The 16,395-nt window shown below is 39.9% G+C and overlaps 1 long non-coding RNA gene across 1 annotated transcript in view; it reads right to left on the minus strand.

Moving 5' to 3' along the window:
• The window catches only part of LOC104914248, a 52,430-nt gene that overhangs the window by 18,858 nt on the left and 17,177 nt on the right, over nt 1-16,395 (minus strand). The gene's annotated exons all lie outside the window — the stretch shown is intronic.

The raw sequence follows: 16,395 nt of genomic DNA on the forward strand, positions 1-16,395 counted from the left end.
CCTCCAGCACGCCGCTGCCACCTGCCTCCTCCCCAGCTTCCCAAGGCCCTTCTGTTGTTGAATGCCACCCGAAGATGCAATGTTGACAGAGCTAATGGCTGGCTGAACAGATGGCAAAGAGAAGTTAATTGATCTACTGGGGCAGAATGAATCGGCCTTGTTGAGGAGAATATGCAAAGATCCATAATGAACTTTCATTAGAGATGGAGAAAGTTCTGTCACACGTACAGACTCTATTATGTGCATTTCATGATGCATATCCAAATTCCAGCTTAATGACTTGTATCCACTTCAGAAAACTTAGCTCCTTCAAACTGCTACGGAAAGGAATATAATTTAAAGCTTTTCCTTTATTTTTTTCCAAAGCAAATTTCTTCTGCCAAGCTATTCTCCTCAGAAATAAAATCCTAATTTTTTTTACATCGAAGGACAAGTCTGTTTCCCTCATGCCTGCCATTTCTACATTTCGCTGCAATACATTTCTGACCAGACAGAAAGGAACCTCTGAGAGGTTTTAAAAAAAAAAAAAGCCAAAAAATGGACTATTGTCAGCAACATCAGCAACACTCTGAAAAATGTACTGCAAATACATCCAGGTTGAATTTTAGAACGGGAATAGTATAGGGTGGTATGGAGCTCCCACCATGACTTTAGAAAAAAATCTGGATGTCAGGAATCATTCAGAAAAAAAAAACCAGATTTTCCTGTAATATCAAATCCTATTTTTTGCAGAGCAACATAAAAAAACATATTCAAGATCACAAGAAAATTCTGAAAATTTGAAGCAACCGGAAAGGAACCTCACTTATCTACCAGTAATATTAGTTATTCTTCCAACCTTTGATGACTTAAGCTTACAATCTCTTCCATACCAGGCAGAGACTCAAATCTGCTAAAAACAATCCAGAAGCTTACAATGACACCAGTAATTACAGTGGTGGACAGCACACTAGATGCACCATCCCAAATATTACAAATATCTGAAGGTTTTACTTCTTGCTGGCGCACTGTGCAACACAACCTGTTGTAGCAGATGCAGCAACGAACCCCAGCCCAAGTTTACTTAAAAAATCACCTTTCAGGTTCACATGCATTTAATGATGAACAAAGCTCTCGGATGCTGAGAAATATTAATTTGCCTCCAATAATTAACAAGCCTCTCAAAACCAAAGGACCACAGAAAAAAAAAACTAAAAAACTAAAAAAAACCCAAAAAACAAAAGCTCTACAGGACCAGCAGAAAATTCTGGCAAAGACAAAAACCAACACACTTTTATATAAAATTTGTTCTATGGAAATTGGTTTTAAATAGCTCCACGTGGGTTAGCAAAATAAAAGCCCTTCAAGCTTAGTTCAGGAATTTCCATAGAAGGGATTTCTAAGGATGTCCCAGTGGCACATAAGCACCTGAGTTTCAGTTGTTCTCTTCTGGGTTATAGGAGTAGGACTGCAGAAGGCCATCATTGACTGGAGAATGCAAAGACTTTGTGTAAACAGCTGTCAGCATGCTCCCAGCCCAGCTATTCAGGCAATGTGCTCAACCAGTGCAGGAAGGAGAGATCCCTCCCTTCCTTCTTCCTGGAACTATGGTGTAAGTAGCAGTTTTGAGAGAGAGAGTTTCAGGCAGTGAAATCCAGGCAAAGCAAAATGAAGGGACCTCTTAGGATTTGGGAGGTGAAATGCATTCAGATGAAATTGATATAAATGATGCAGAATGTTCCTGTCTGCTCTGGACTGCTCCCATTGCTTTTCCATTCAATAGAAGGATAGCCTGTAATGCAGGTACCCTGCTGTTGGCTTATTTACCCAGTTCAAATACATGCAATGCTACACTAAGTACTCCAAGAAGAAGGCAGAGAAACTATAAAACAATCATGAAAGAATTAGATCCGTATAATTCGGATAATCATAGGTGGAAAAAAAATATTCATGTGCATCAGACCATATGAAATTCAGTCTTTGCATTTCTTAGAACACTGTTTCTCATGCAGGGAGATGTCAGGGACTCTTCCTCCAAGCTGCTCAGCACCCACAGCTTTTACAGATACCTCTTTCAGGAGTGTTATCAATCCATATGCTGCTGTGTGCAGCACCAGGCTGAGGAGCTGCTCGTTTCAGTGCTGCTTAGCATGCCAGCCTCAATACCTTACAAAAAAGGGCCATTATGAAGGGTATTTGTGAATGCCAGCAGGGTGCACATAAAACCCCAGAAACGACCCAAGTACAGGCAGAAAAAAGAGTCAAGAGCAGTGCTCCAGAGACCTGGGCTTGTTACTAGCTCTGGTGTTTAACACAGGTGACCCTTATCCAAGTCAGTTCATTTTATTATGTCCCCAAAAACCTGTAGCATGGGAGCAATGATACTGACGTCCTTAAAATCTATGGATGAGAAGTGCTACAAGAGGCAAGGCATGATGTACTCTGAGCCCTCCGCAGCCAGGCAGCAGCTCCCAGTCCTCTGAATGGACTCACACCTACCTCCATCAGGTGGTCCTGCATTTTTTAAGACCAGTAAGATCGTAACAACCTCTTCTGCCCTCCTACATAATGCAGGTGACACAATTTCATCTTGTAAGTCCTGCAGCGAACTCAACAATTTATTTTTTAATAACTTGATATATATTTCATCAAAACTGTCATTCAGGCCCTCAGAGCTGGGAAAACAAAGACAAGCATTACAGAAAAGTTTATGATTCTCTCACTCCGAGGATTTCCACTTTGCATTCATTGTTTTTGGCAGACTTACTGTTGGGAGGTTTTCTTCTCCTTGGTTATAAATATTCCATGCCGACTTTTAATTAGAGCAGCATGTTTGCTGGCAGAGACGAAAGTCACTGGATACCCCCCTACCATTTGGGCTTCGTTCATCTGGATGGACTTACACTAATATATACACATCAAATCCCTGCATAACTAAAGAAGAATATATTTTATTGAATTCAAAATTTAATTGCTCTTACCAACAGGTGCATATATCACAGCAGGAGAAGTATTTGAACTTGCCCTCCCTTTGTTTAGTAACTTGTGAATTCACCAAGCAAGTAAAATATGGGGGTTTTAGCAGGTTGTTATCTGGGTTTAAACTGGTCTTGTAAAATGCTTCATTAAACATGAATGCTTACTAAAGAAGCTTACAAAGTTGCTCAGATTCGTTCCAGAAAGCACCAGGCTCTCCCTGAGCCCTTGCTCCATGTACGTGAGCAAAGGAAGAGGAATTCTATAGGGAAAGATGAAGCAAAAACAACAGGAAAAGCAGAGAGACAAACATATAAGCCATGCTTTGACAGTGAAACACAAAGAACAGTATGAAAGCAGAAGGCTTGACGTTGGTAACTGCATCTAAAAGAAAAACAATATTAAATATGGGGGCTTGTGATTCAGTTTCCAGGTTCATGAACTTATTATTACAGGAAGAAATCTTCTTCCCGAACTACATCATCTAATAGATGATGACTGCCCAAAAGCAACATGAAAACTTTAAGCTAACACATGATTTTATCCTTATAATATTCCTTATGATGACAGCAACCTGTCCACATATGCATAGCTACAACCTCTGTGTATTACTAAGAATCTTTCTCTGCTGTTTATGTCTCTGAGATTTCTTCCAGGGCCTGCTATAGTATTCTAATGGATTATACATATTGTGCATAGCTAACATTTTAAGTCCTGATTTATGTCAAGATTTATGGCCTTGCGTAACCCCATGTGAAACTTACACTGTCAGAAAGGTTATGCAGTCCCTACTCAAGTCAGATGTGCTGGATCCCGCAGCAGCCCAGACCTTGGATGAGACTGGAAAGCAACACAGAGCCATCCATATTCATGGATGTGGCTGTTCACATCACAGAGAAGAGCATTAAGCACTGCAGTCAGCACACAGCAGTGATGTGGATGGGATAGCATTTGGGACACCACGGTGTAGGACACAAGCATGGGACACACGTACATTCCACGCTGAGAAGGATCTCTGACCAGCCTGAAGATCTTCTATGTTTTATACCAAGGTTTCTCCTTACTGGCTGAGTTTTTTTGGATTCTCAGATTTCTCAAGTTCCCATATTTTATGTAACTATTTTCTACCATTACAAAGAAGTCATTCTGCTGTTGTTATTTTTCCTTCTTTCTTTCGTCAAAGATTTTTATGCCCTGAAGAAACAACAGTAAGAGGAATTCAGAAAAGACAAATTTGAAAGACATTCCTTCTATAACACAGACAATTACAATATACAAATTTATTGCTCAGCCCTCTTTATTCTGCACAATGACTCCAATTCACAAGACGTGCTCAGTTTTAAGCTCAATGATTCCAGCAGTTCAGTCCCCAATTGTTTCCATTATGACAGGCAAGCTATAAAATGTTGCTGATGATCAAATGGATAGTTCCAAAGGGCAAGGGCATGCTGGATGCTTAAATTTACACCAAGTGTGAATAAGAGAATAACAATTTCCATAGGCCACCACCTGAGTCGCATTCAAAACAGTTATCTGGCCCACAGACATCTAAAAGCAGTGCTTGGTGGTTCATTATTCTCCTGTGCATTGGTCCAGGATGCACAAATGTGATTTGGAGTTGGTATTTCATATGCAAATGCACGGTGACTTTCTGCATCACTTGCAGAATGAAGGGAAGAAAAGCAGCTGTTAAGGAGACAGTATGTCGTATTATTTATTCATGAGCAACTGAACAGAAAATTTGATGGGCTTTCCACTATAAACAGTAAGATAAATATAAGGGTAAGGTATTATATTCTGCACTCAAAAAACTTAGCTTAACACTGATATATTGGGTCCTCCAAGTCAGTCTTGTGAAAGCCACGTAGCATCCTCAACTTGGCACTGAGCTGACAAACACTGACAGGAAACACTGAGTCATCAATAAAATGTTACCAATATTCCCTTTTTCCATGAGATTTAATTACTTCTTCCATTAAAAATAAACGTAAAGCAACACTGAATCAACAGAACTAAACACAAAGTCATTGGGAGGAAACGTCTACATGTGGAGTGTTTCATTTGACCCAAATGAAAACTCACTGCTGCAGGAGTCACCTCAGTATGCCCAGAATTCCTCATACTGTGAGCATGATTTCCAGAGCAGCAATGTGGAGTGTGAAAATTATCCTGATGAGCAAAGGCAATTTGACTGGAGTAGGTCAACTCAAGTCATTAATGGACTGAAACAGACCAAGACATTTGCTAGACAAAGTGAGACACCTAAAATTAACAGGATCCAGGATTACATAGAAAATGGAAAAAACTGCATTAAGTTGAGCCGATGTTTCTTTGTCCCACTCTAGCAATGCAAAAAAATAACGCATAAATGTACATCCTGCTGAAGAAAAATCTCATAATAAACTCAGAAGTGCGCATAAAAATTGCCACAAATACAAAATTACAGCCCTAACATACATTATAACATCATGCTTGAATTTCCAAGAATCGCTTATCTGAATTCACACTGTATTCTCATTTCTTTCTTGAGCAAGCTCAGTTCCCAAGGAACGTACACAACTGATGAACTTTAAAGCTAATTCAGCTCCAGTTTAGTTAGCTGAAGCAGAAGAGACACCTGAGACTGAAATGCTGTATACTTCCTCAAAAAACATCAGGATTGGATCTGGCTGAACCAATTTAGTCTTTTCTCGCAGGACACTGAAAGAGCCATTCAGTTGCAGCAAGTTTTGATCATTACGACTGTGAACCAGATTTGATCTTGTGACCTCCAGGTTGAAACTCCCAATTCCATTATCTGGCCCCTGCACTGCTGAGTATGAATGGAGACTGTGTAACATAAAGGACTGCATCTATTTCATTTGTGCAGCAGGGAAAAGAGGCGAAGGAGAACAGAAGCAATAACACCAGCTGGCCATCAACCTTTTTTTTTCCTTTCCACCAGAGCAAAATTACTTTATTCCTGGAAAGACACGGGGGTAGCAGCAAGGAAGAGGACACCATGAGCTGACCCTGTGTTCATAGCAGAGCAGGACAAGAAGCAAAGTCAATGCCATGCTGTGAGAAGAATAGAAAGTGTCAGTCAGGGAAGCAGTGCCATCTACTCTCTCCCCTTCGAGAAGCAAAAAAATCCCAAACAAATAACAAACAAACAAACAAAAAAGCAAAGACAGATTTAAGTTTCCATCAGAAATGAAATGAGGACCTGAACTAATGTCTGTTGTTTGCATTACTATATTGTGAATGGACCATGGCCAAGACAGGGCTAAGCCCTTGGCCAACAAAATACTTTTGTACCCCTGTGGATTTTCATTATCTGCACACAAACCAAAAAAGTATTGGAGAGAAATATCTTTGAGCAAAGAGCACACCAGGTCAAGGCCAGGCTGCGATGAGCACATACAGAAGCTGTCCTTTAGTCTGGCACCCCACCCTCTGGATACACACACATTTAGGTCTCATGCCAAGACCAGGTGTACTCTCATCCTTCAAGCTTTGTGTTTGTTCTGCAAATCCAGGCTTGCATGCTAGTCTCATCTTCAGGTTATTTCTCACCACAGACCTAGAATGCATGTCACACAAAAAAATGCATTGGAAACCATAAAAATTCCTGCCCTTGTTCTCATCATTTTCTCTGCGTTCCACCCCAGGCAAAGAAAAATCATTTGGCTTTAAAATAAATTCTGCTGGAAGTCAAGTGCTATTAAGGGCTTCCTCATACTGTTTACCACGGGAATCTACCTTGATGTCTTTCTGAGCAGTCCCGTAAATGTTTGTTTATTAAAAGGTACAAGTGTTACTACAGCCCTACAAGCATCGGAGTGATGAGCTCTCTCTTTACAACTGTGGAATAAATAATACAAAAGACCAAAAGAGAACTATAGATGTTATCTTGTTCGACAGAAGAATGTGGCTTTTACACCATACAATTAAAGATGTAGTCCTAATACTATATAGCAAAATAAAAGTAAAACCACTATACTCTTAATGTTATATAGCAAAATAAAGATAAAACCACTGTGCCTCTAGGTTAAAGAGCAGGAACCTATTGTAACTGTTGGTAGGTATTATCCTCCACTGCCTTGCCTTTATTGCTGTTGTTTTCACCATGTAAAATCAGTACACACTGAATGCCACGAAGCAGCATTTTGCAACTGGCTCCTGATAGGGTTTGAAATCCTGGCCTTTCAGATGCATCTGAATTTAATTTTGTTTAAGTCTTGTAGATGGGTACAGAAGATAACAGCTGCTTTTGATATGGAAAGGATAAAAGAGAAAAAGGATGCAGAAGAATGAGCATTCTTCAACAGACATAACAGTATCTCCTTCTTCTGCATCCAGTCAACCAGCTTCTCGCACCTCTTCCTACTGCAAGCCATTCTAACTTCATACTAATGAAGAGAATTTCCTGCAAGGCACTGCTTGCCTATGCTGCACCTACAGCCTTTGCTTGAAGGATTCATTGTATGATCCTTGCCTGATGAGCTTCTAATGTATTAAAGAAACAATTCCAACTCCCCATAAAAAAGAGCAAGCTATGCATAAAGTAAGCGCACGTTATTTCAGGAGCAAAAAAAAAAAGAAAAGATATATTTTAATGTCCAAAAATTAGCATAACTTTCCTATTATTCTAGAGTCCGCTTGATTAAATTAGTCTGTATCACTTTAAAAAGAATGAGATTTGAATTCTAAAGAAAAAGAGCTTAAAATTGCAATTGGAAGAAAAAAAAATTTAACAGGGAATGCATAAAAGCAAGGTATCACAATGTTGTCCATAACAACAAATGCTGTAATCCCATAATAGAGGGGAACAAAGCATCAGCCTCATGCAATCACCCACTGAGATGGCATTCAGCTCATGCTACTGGAGAGTCTTTACCATTTGCAGATTGATTACAACATGCCAGCTTGTTCTCCCTCCAGATGCCTTCTTACTTGCAGTAGCTGATGTAAATAAGCCACTCAAGTCCTACACTACCGGGCAGGTGAAAAAGAGGGAGGCTTGCTTGACTGTTCAAATTGCAGTAGACACAGTGGTAGGTTGAGATAGTACTTCCAACAAGGCCTTTCTTCAGCTAATAATGAAAGAATATTGGATAGGCATTGCAGGACGATAAAGCTAGAACCAAAGATTGATCCAGTAAGAGCTTTTGTTGGTATTTTGATGGAAGAGTCACCTTATTTTGAGTACTGCATTGCCACAATTTCTTTACATGGATCAAATACAAGAATTCAGAATAACACTTTCATTATATTTACTTAAATATGAATCCATAAATATATGCACTGAAACAGGTATATGATATTAAGATATTAATACAAGGTTTGTCTACTTAGGATAGCACTGTTAACTATGAGAGAGCACAGTTTACAATGCAAAGATAATATCCTTCTGATCAAAAAAAAAAAAATTAACCACAGCCTATAATATCAAGTTAATAATTCCCTTTTGAAGAAAGATCACAGTATCTTGGCTCCAATGTAGATTATATGGTGCAAAAACAAACAGAGAATAACTCATCTTGAGCAGCAATAGGAGAGAAGGAGCAATATTTTCTTTCCTTTGAACTGTAGTAACATTTTCAGGGCTTCATAGGAATCCTGATTGCCTTTCTCACCCCTAGCAAAGTTCACAACACACTGATCGAAACATTGATCCCTATGATCCCTAATGTTAGCTTTGGTAATGGAGAAAAAAGATTTCATTGAAACCATACTCCAATTAGGAACCGTGGTTATCTGAACATAAAAGACCCAGTAATTTCTGCTGATGCGATCATTATTGCAGAGACTTAATTGGCCAGAACTGTCAATGGCAATTAAATGCTTACAGTTGGGACTCTCAGAGGCTCAGTGACTTACTGCACGTTTTTTAAAGCATCCCATTTGTTCAGTCACAGTAGATGCCTGCAATAGTGCCGGGAAACCTACATTTTGTTCTATGGTAACAGTTAAAATATCCTACAAGCAGATCTTCTATAATTGCTAGCTTTATAGGCAGCAATCAATTGTCTTATCTTTGTATAGAGAAACTGCACTTTTTGTCATTATTTTTTTTCCACTCCTTGCTACTTGTGAGGTGATTGCAATCGGAGCCAGTAATTAGAACCGCAGTGAACCATTTGAGATTTGAAAGGTTGAAAACACTATCCTTCTGGGATACTTTGTTTTGAGAGCTTTTGGGCTGGTGACCCAGTCTAAGCTTCCCTAAATTCAGCTGAGTGATGTAACCTCCAAAGTTTTACAAAAAGGAATTGCCAACCTAAAATCTGGAGAGTCAAAATAGTGGGAGAGATGGTTGGCTAAAAAGCACAGCTGGCTGGTGTGGAAAGTTGTCCCAAAGATGTTTCCTAGTCTAACAGCAGGCTGTATATGATTTCTGTATCACGCAGTACCTCCAACATAATGGCATGCCCAAACACAGGTCAGGCTCTGGCATCAGAAGCTGTCGAAACACAGGAAAGCACAGTCACTTTAAGAGAACATCACAAATCAAGGTTTAAAAAGGAGAAGATGCAGTGGGCATGATGGCAAATCTCATTAAGGAGCATAAGGCAGATGTTCCACTGTGATATATATAAAGAATGGCACAGAAACTACCTAGTGAATAAAGGTCTACGGGATACGGCCTCTCACTCCAGTCCTGTCATTGACTTTTCACACAACTTTCAACATCTCCAAGTACTTATCTGTACACAGATCTCGATTTTTATCTAAATTAAACATCCCTGTTTCTTCTGAATTCCACTCCAAATCCCAGACAGTAAATCTGTGTTTTGGGGCTGGGGGTTAACAGAAGGTAAATGCTATTGCTGGTTGGCCCATTCCATTGAGTTAGCCCATCTCTGGCTTTCAGAGAGAAAGCAAAGCACCAAGCAGTGACTCATCCAATTTTGCTAATTCTTTTGTATGAAAATGGGTACACAGTTAGGTAGATTTAGGGGGTGAATACAGAAAGACTTCTTCCTCATATACATGCTTTTTTCACAGATTCCTTATTTTCAACATTTTATTATGAGCTACCACACAAGGACATATATCATTAGTGTAAGAACTGGCTTCATGCTAAGGAGAAAAATAATAAAAGTGGGAGAGGCATCCAAAGATCTGTAAAAGAAAATAAATTCACTATATAAATCACTACAAAACTAGGTACCTATGTTTCAGGTCCAGAAAAGAGAGATGCACTTTATAAAACCTGACACTGTCACCTGGAGTCTATGAAAGAGAAACAACAGAAAGAATCTGGATGCTAAATTTGTCCTTCATTTAGAGCCTGAAAATTGTGGCTTCATAAATTTGGAATAAATCAGATAACTTCAGTCCCTTACACTACCAGCATTTTGTCATATAGATTGTACATTAGATACTAAGAATCTGGATGCTAAATTTGTCTTTCATTTAGAGCCTGAAGATTATAACTTCATACATTTGGAATAAATCAGACAACTTCAGTGCCTTACACTACAGGCATTCTTTATTACAGATTGTACGTTAGATACTAAATGTTAATATTAAGCTGCATTTCCCTCTGAACAGGCTTTTTGAGATGTCTCCATTACGTTGGCTAACAAATCCTGTCCCCTTCTATGACTGTTCTTTATATGAACACCAGCCTCTATTTTCATGGATTAGGCTAGCAAGAAGCATCTTGGCATCGTGTCCTGTGGTACAACTGGAAGCATACTGTTAAAGCTGTATAAAATGAAGGAAATTCTCCATGAAGAGGCATGAGAGGCTGTTGTGTTCCAAACTCATGGCAAGCTAAGCCCTGTTTCCACTGAAGAAAACAAGGACTATGAAAAAGTCACTTTATGAGAGTCAGAGAGCAAAGCCTAAGGAGTGCAAAGTTGCAGAGTGGAACTGGTATACAATGCCAGGCTGCCATGCACTTGTGCCCACAATGCAGAGTTTTGCAGAAGATAAGAGGAAGGCAACCCAAAATGTGAGGCTTGCTCTGGAGATTTGTGGAGCAGTCCTAACGTGACACTAAAACGTTTCAATCCCCTGTGCTGCAGTGTGACACCACGCCATACAAAACCAGTTGCTAAAATCCTCCACGGTGATTCTAAATGTTTAAAAGGAGAGGAGGCATAAGGTCGCTGTGAACAGATCCATGCTCACAATTTCACACCTGCTGAGGATGCGGCTACAAATTTCTCTCAAGTGACAAACAGCATTGGATGTCAAGGTTGAGAAACGAGGCAGGTCTGAGAATAATGAAAGAAAATCTGATCTTTTTAGCAGATGTGTGAATCTGGGTGAGCGCAAAAATGGATGCATGTGGAGGAAATTGTCATTTCTGGAAATACCTTTCTCCTAATGAAACCATTCCTCAGCAGGAATCTGCCTTTCTGTCCTGACTCTCCAGGAAAGCAAATGCTTTATTTGCAAATTTAAACATCCCAAACTCTATACAACAGACCACGCTAATAAAGAGATGCATCTTTGTAGGAACTATTGATTTTTTTTTTTTAGGAAAACAGATGGAAACGAGATAAGGTAATGCTAAACCTCCTTCAGTAAGTGAAAAAAGGATGGAAAAAGGATGAGAGATACAGTTCACATTTTATAAACCAAGTTTCTAGAGGTCAGAGAGAAGTTAATTATGCCTGCAAAGGAAAGGCAGCTACAAAATTATTAATAAAGACGTTGTTCAAACAGTTCAGTGGCATTTGTGTGGTTTTCAGGGTTAGACAAGCATATGAAGCTGTTATTGTGCTCTTCCCTAAAAGGAAGCTGAAGAAGCTTACAAGAGGAAAAAGAAAACTGAAATACAAATGTTAGAGGACAGAAAAAATGTCCAGTTGCTCACCTGAAAAAGCATGGAAAGAATTGAGACGAGCAATACCCTGCCTGAATCACTGAGCACTGCATGCACCTACACTGCATTTCCAACCATCCATCTGGTGTGGTGCATTTACTCTTCCAAAAAGACAAACTTCTCGAAGATCAGATGTTAGGAAGCACAAAGTCACGTATCGTTCATGTTGCCTTATGAACTACTTTAGCCTGGGTGCTTCATTTTTCTACTCTAACGGCAGACAATACTAGTGAAGTGCTCACTAAATTTGTAAACCAGGTGACTATAATGCGGCATAAACACGTTCATTATGCAAATATGATTGCCTAAATCTTCAGATATAGCTCATTTATTTGTATGAAGCTGAAGATACTCAGTTCTTTGCCTTTCCTCCACTAATTCAGTAATGGATCTTTCTAGATAATTGTTCCTATTCCACCAAAAGCTATTCATACTCCAGTAAAAGTAAAAGAAGGCACTTTACCCTGCAAAGCAGATCTGATAAAGGAGAAAAAGTTACCTGGGATTTGAGCTTGGATTTTGCTTCCTAATTCAGAGGGATGGGTTGCAAAGGTAAGAAATGCATTAATGCCTCGTTTTTGAAATATTCTGAGGTCTTTTAATTTATATTTTTGAATAACACGGATGTTGTATGGAAATTTGATTGCTCTGGCAAAGCAGAGTGTAGACACCAAATAATTGCAGGTTGTAAGAACAAGAAAACTGGAGAACTGTGCAGGGTTACCTTAGAAAACAGCTCCTTAAAAGCAAAAGGAAGAAATAATAGCAGTGAAACTCCACAAAGTCTTCAGCTTTCACAAATATCAGAAGTTCACTGTTCAGAGTGAAAGTAAGAGAAAATGAATGCAAATGCAACTTGAGATGGAATAGGACGCAAAAGCCCTAAGGGTGATTTTAGTGCTGCCAACTCCAGCATTAAATAATCATGAAACTGGCTTGAAAATCATGAATTTAGGAGCATTTTGTCTTTTAACAAATTGCACTTCTTTACAGGTTAAATATTCTTGCACCTGCCATCTCCTGAACAGCCAGGAAAGACAAAGACAGCCAGAGGGAAATAACATACAACTGCCACTGGCAAACCAACCACTAACACCAACCTGTATGGAGCAAGTCATCTGCGAGTACAACAACCAATCCTCACCACAGTTAATGATTTTCCTTGATTATCCACACACTTCTAAAGCACAAAACAGTCACACACGACGATTCAGCTCCATCTGGGATCACAGACAAACCAGCTAATATAACACCGCTCATGGGACACATCGTACCTGTAAGAAAATTCAATTTTATTTTGTTTTTCTCAGTTTCACCATTCCCATCCTAACAACAATCGATCAACACACTTTGCAGCCCATTGGTTTGGATAAGACGAAATTAGGGTAGAACACCAGAGTAAGCAACTCATATTTCTTTGAAAGCAAACGAGGACTGGCTCTCCTAGGACATTACACTTAAGCCACACCACCACAACAGTACTGCACAAGACCATGCTGTGGAATGTTCCTACATTTGCAGAGGAAAGGCTGAGTAAGCTGGATCTGTTCAGCTTGGGGATAAGAAGAGTAAGGGAGGGATCTGATAAATGTTCATAAATAGCTAAAGGTAGGTGGGAAGCAAATGGATGAGGCCAGGCTCTTCTCAGTGGTGTGTAGCGATAGGACAAGGAGCGATGGCCTAAAACTTGAACACAGGAAGTTCCGTATTATTATGTGAAAGAACTTCTATATGGTAAGCGTGACAGAGCACTGGAACAGGTTGCCCACAGAGGTGGTGGATTTTCCTCCTATGGAGACCCGGATGGACACCTACCTGTGTGACCTATTGTAGGGTACCCGCTTTAGCAGAAGGTTGGACTCAATGATCTCTTGAAGTCTCTTCCAACCTCTGCGATTCTGTGAAGGTTAGAGCTGACTCTGGCTTCTCCTCTCCAAAATAAACATTTTCTGTATCCTCCAAAACCACACAGACCTATTAAAGCCACTCCTGCCATTTCCATGAAATCTGCATTGGGCAAATGCCCGTCTCCAATTAAACTGGAGCATTCCTGTAAAAACATCCAACACATGGCCACAGACACTAAACATCTCCTCCCTTCCCTTTCTCTTTTTCAAAGCAATGCAGTCCTGTTCCCAGTGTTCTGCTGGGCAGTGGAAATGGAACTGGTGACACATCTCCCATCGGCAATAAATATCTTATTGGTCTTCCCTTTGTCTACGCGTAGGTGCTGACTCTGTGAAATCATCATAGCCGGCTGTGAATGAAGCATGAAATGAAAAACCCTTGTCCATTCCACAGAGAGATGGTGCAGAATCATTTTTTACACCATGGTAAGAACTGTGTGCTATACAAACAAAGCAGCCATGAGTGCTTGGAAATTCTCTCATGCATTCCCGTTCTGTTAACTACATTATCCTCTTCTTCCTTTTCTAGTTCAAAGAATCAGTGAAGAAAGAAAGATTCACTTCCAGCACTAACTCCCTCCTCATAAACACAGTGGGGCCTGATTCATGTAAATCCATTAATTGTAACTGAATTGTTTAATATCAGAATGAAAGCAAAGAATTCAGTTCAATCAGAATAACGGTGGTTACAGCATTTAAAGCACACAAGCGAACAATACCTTTGCTTAAAACACATGAAAGTGTTTTTCAACCTTTTCTTCAGCTGCTCTTTTTCTGCTAAGATGAAGTTTCATCTCACCTACTTGGAAGAAGCGTAGCCATCAACAGGGCTTTCAGGTTTGCTGGCTACAAACATAGCTCCACATGAAACAGAGCTTTCAAAAGGGTGCACAAGGCAAGTTCAGGACCTGCTGCTCATTGAATATGAAAAGAAACCAAGCTGCACCTGAAATCCAAATGGTGAAATATTCAGGAGTTCACAAGAAACATTACAGACTGACAAGCTTCTGCAGGGCTGTACAAAGATTTCTCGGGAGCTCAGGCTGCGTCGTATCATTAAATAAAGACAAGCCAGGGAGCAGCCATCGCCTTGAAGTCAAATGGCATGGGCAGGCTCACAGCTGCACACCTCTCGGCCTGAAGAGAGCTCAGCCAAAATTCCAGTGCGAGAGTTTGCTCCTGGGCCTACAATGGGAACAAATCATCCAGGACAAAAGTTGCAGCCCAGATAAAACCTGATTTTAGCAGGCCAAGACTGCAGTTGCTCTCTGAAAACACTGCTATGAAATTAAGCTTAACAAGCCAGAAAATACAATGCACTGCCAAAGAACAAGAAGCCATTTGTACAAGCCCTCGAAGCCTACAGTCCACATTAGCTGTTATTTAGAGTGAAGATAACGTAAGATAGCAAGAGGAAAGAAGAGTTGTATCAATAGCCAGAGGCAAGCCAAACAGAACATGTTTCTGCAAGTAGGCAGATTGGCTTTTCACAACCTAGTCTCTGGTCATCACAGAGAAACTGCAATTAAAAAGCAGAGCTACATAGCAGTAGGCTTTTCTTCCTCTACAAAGCATGTATACCACCATATATAGGACATACAGAACACTTCAAGTCTTATCTCAGCATTTATAGCTTCTTAAATGTAACACTGCACTGCAGCTTTCTTTTTGTTACAGGCCACTGTTCTTGAGAATGTCCTTGCCAGGAACTTGAAATGAGAGTACATCAGCACTCATATTAAAAGGTCACTGCTCAGGAACAGAAGAGGCTGCAGAGCATCAGTGATTGTCAGCAGCGGCAAAAGATGTGTGGAGAAGTGATGTCAATCAGAAAACACTGAATTATAGAGTAGGTACACTAAGCAGAGATGGAAAAAAAAAAAGTAAAAAGTGTGTTTTTTTATTAAAAAAACAACTTCCTTTTTGTACGCAGAAATCTGAATATAAAAAGGCAGCAATTTTAGGGATTCTTTCTGGTAATGCTTTCGTTCTGAGATCTGCATTCCACCTTCCTCCGCTTTCAAAAATCAGACTGGTGGCAAATGAAACAAAAGACTTGAAAACCCCCAAACCCAAAGAACCCTTAAAATTCAAAATACTCCCTGAAAATTCTGTGGCTGCTTTGAGCATTTTGAAGCATATTTTGAAGTTTTGGGGTAAAAAATCCGATGTTCCATCACAGTACATCCATTTCAAAAAGCATCTCAGCTCCTAGCCCAGTTTCTTTGCAAGTGGGCTCTTTCTTGTCAGCTTGTTGCATCGGGGACAGAAAGGCAGTAACTAGATGTGTACTTAGCAGAGAAATACAAGAACAGGATGTCAGCCTCTATTAAAATCCAGGTTGTAAAACAGGGCAGCAATATTTTTTTTTCTTCTTTTGTGATGAAATAATCATATCCAGAGTTTTGTTTTGTGTGAGGAGGCATGTGTTAGGCTCTGTCATCTCCGTGTTAATTGCCCAGGAGTGAGAAGGCTGACAGTGGTGATGGTTCCATCAGGGGATGCTACTCATGGACTGTGGATGCTGTAAAATTATTAAAACATGAAGGGAAGCAGAAAGAAAGCACCTTTCTTCTTCTACCAGCTCTATCCACCAGAGAACACGCAAAACTAAATCCTCACTTCAAATTCCTCTTTCAGTCATGTTTGATTTTACTGACAGCTTATCAGAAACACTGATTGGGTACATCTACAATGGAGGCAAAGGTA

The sequence above is a fragment of the Meleagris gallopavo genome, chromosome 24 (genome assembly GCF_000146605.3).
Source record: "Meleagris gallopavo isolate NT-WF06-2002-E0010 breed Aviagen turkey brand Nicholas breeding stock chromosome 24, Turkey_5.1, whole genome shotgun sequence".
Lineage (NCBI taxonomy): Eukaryota > Metazoa > Chordata > Aves > Galliformes > Phasianidae > Meleagris > Meleagris gallopavo.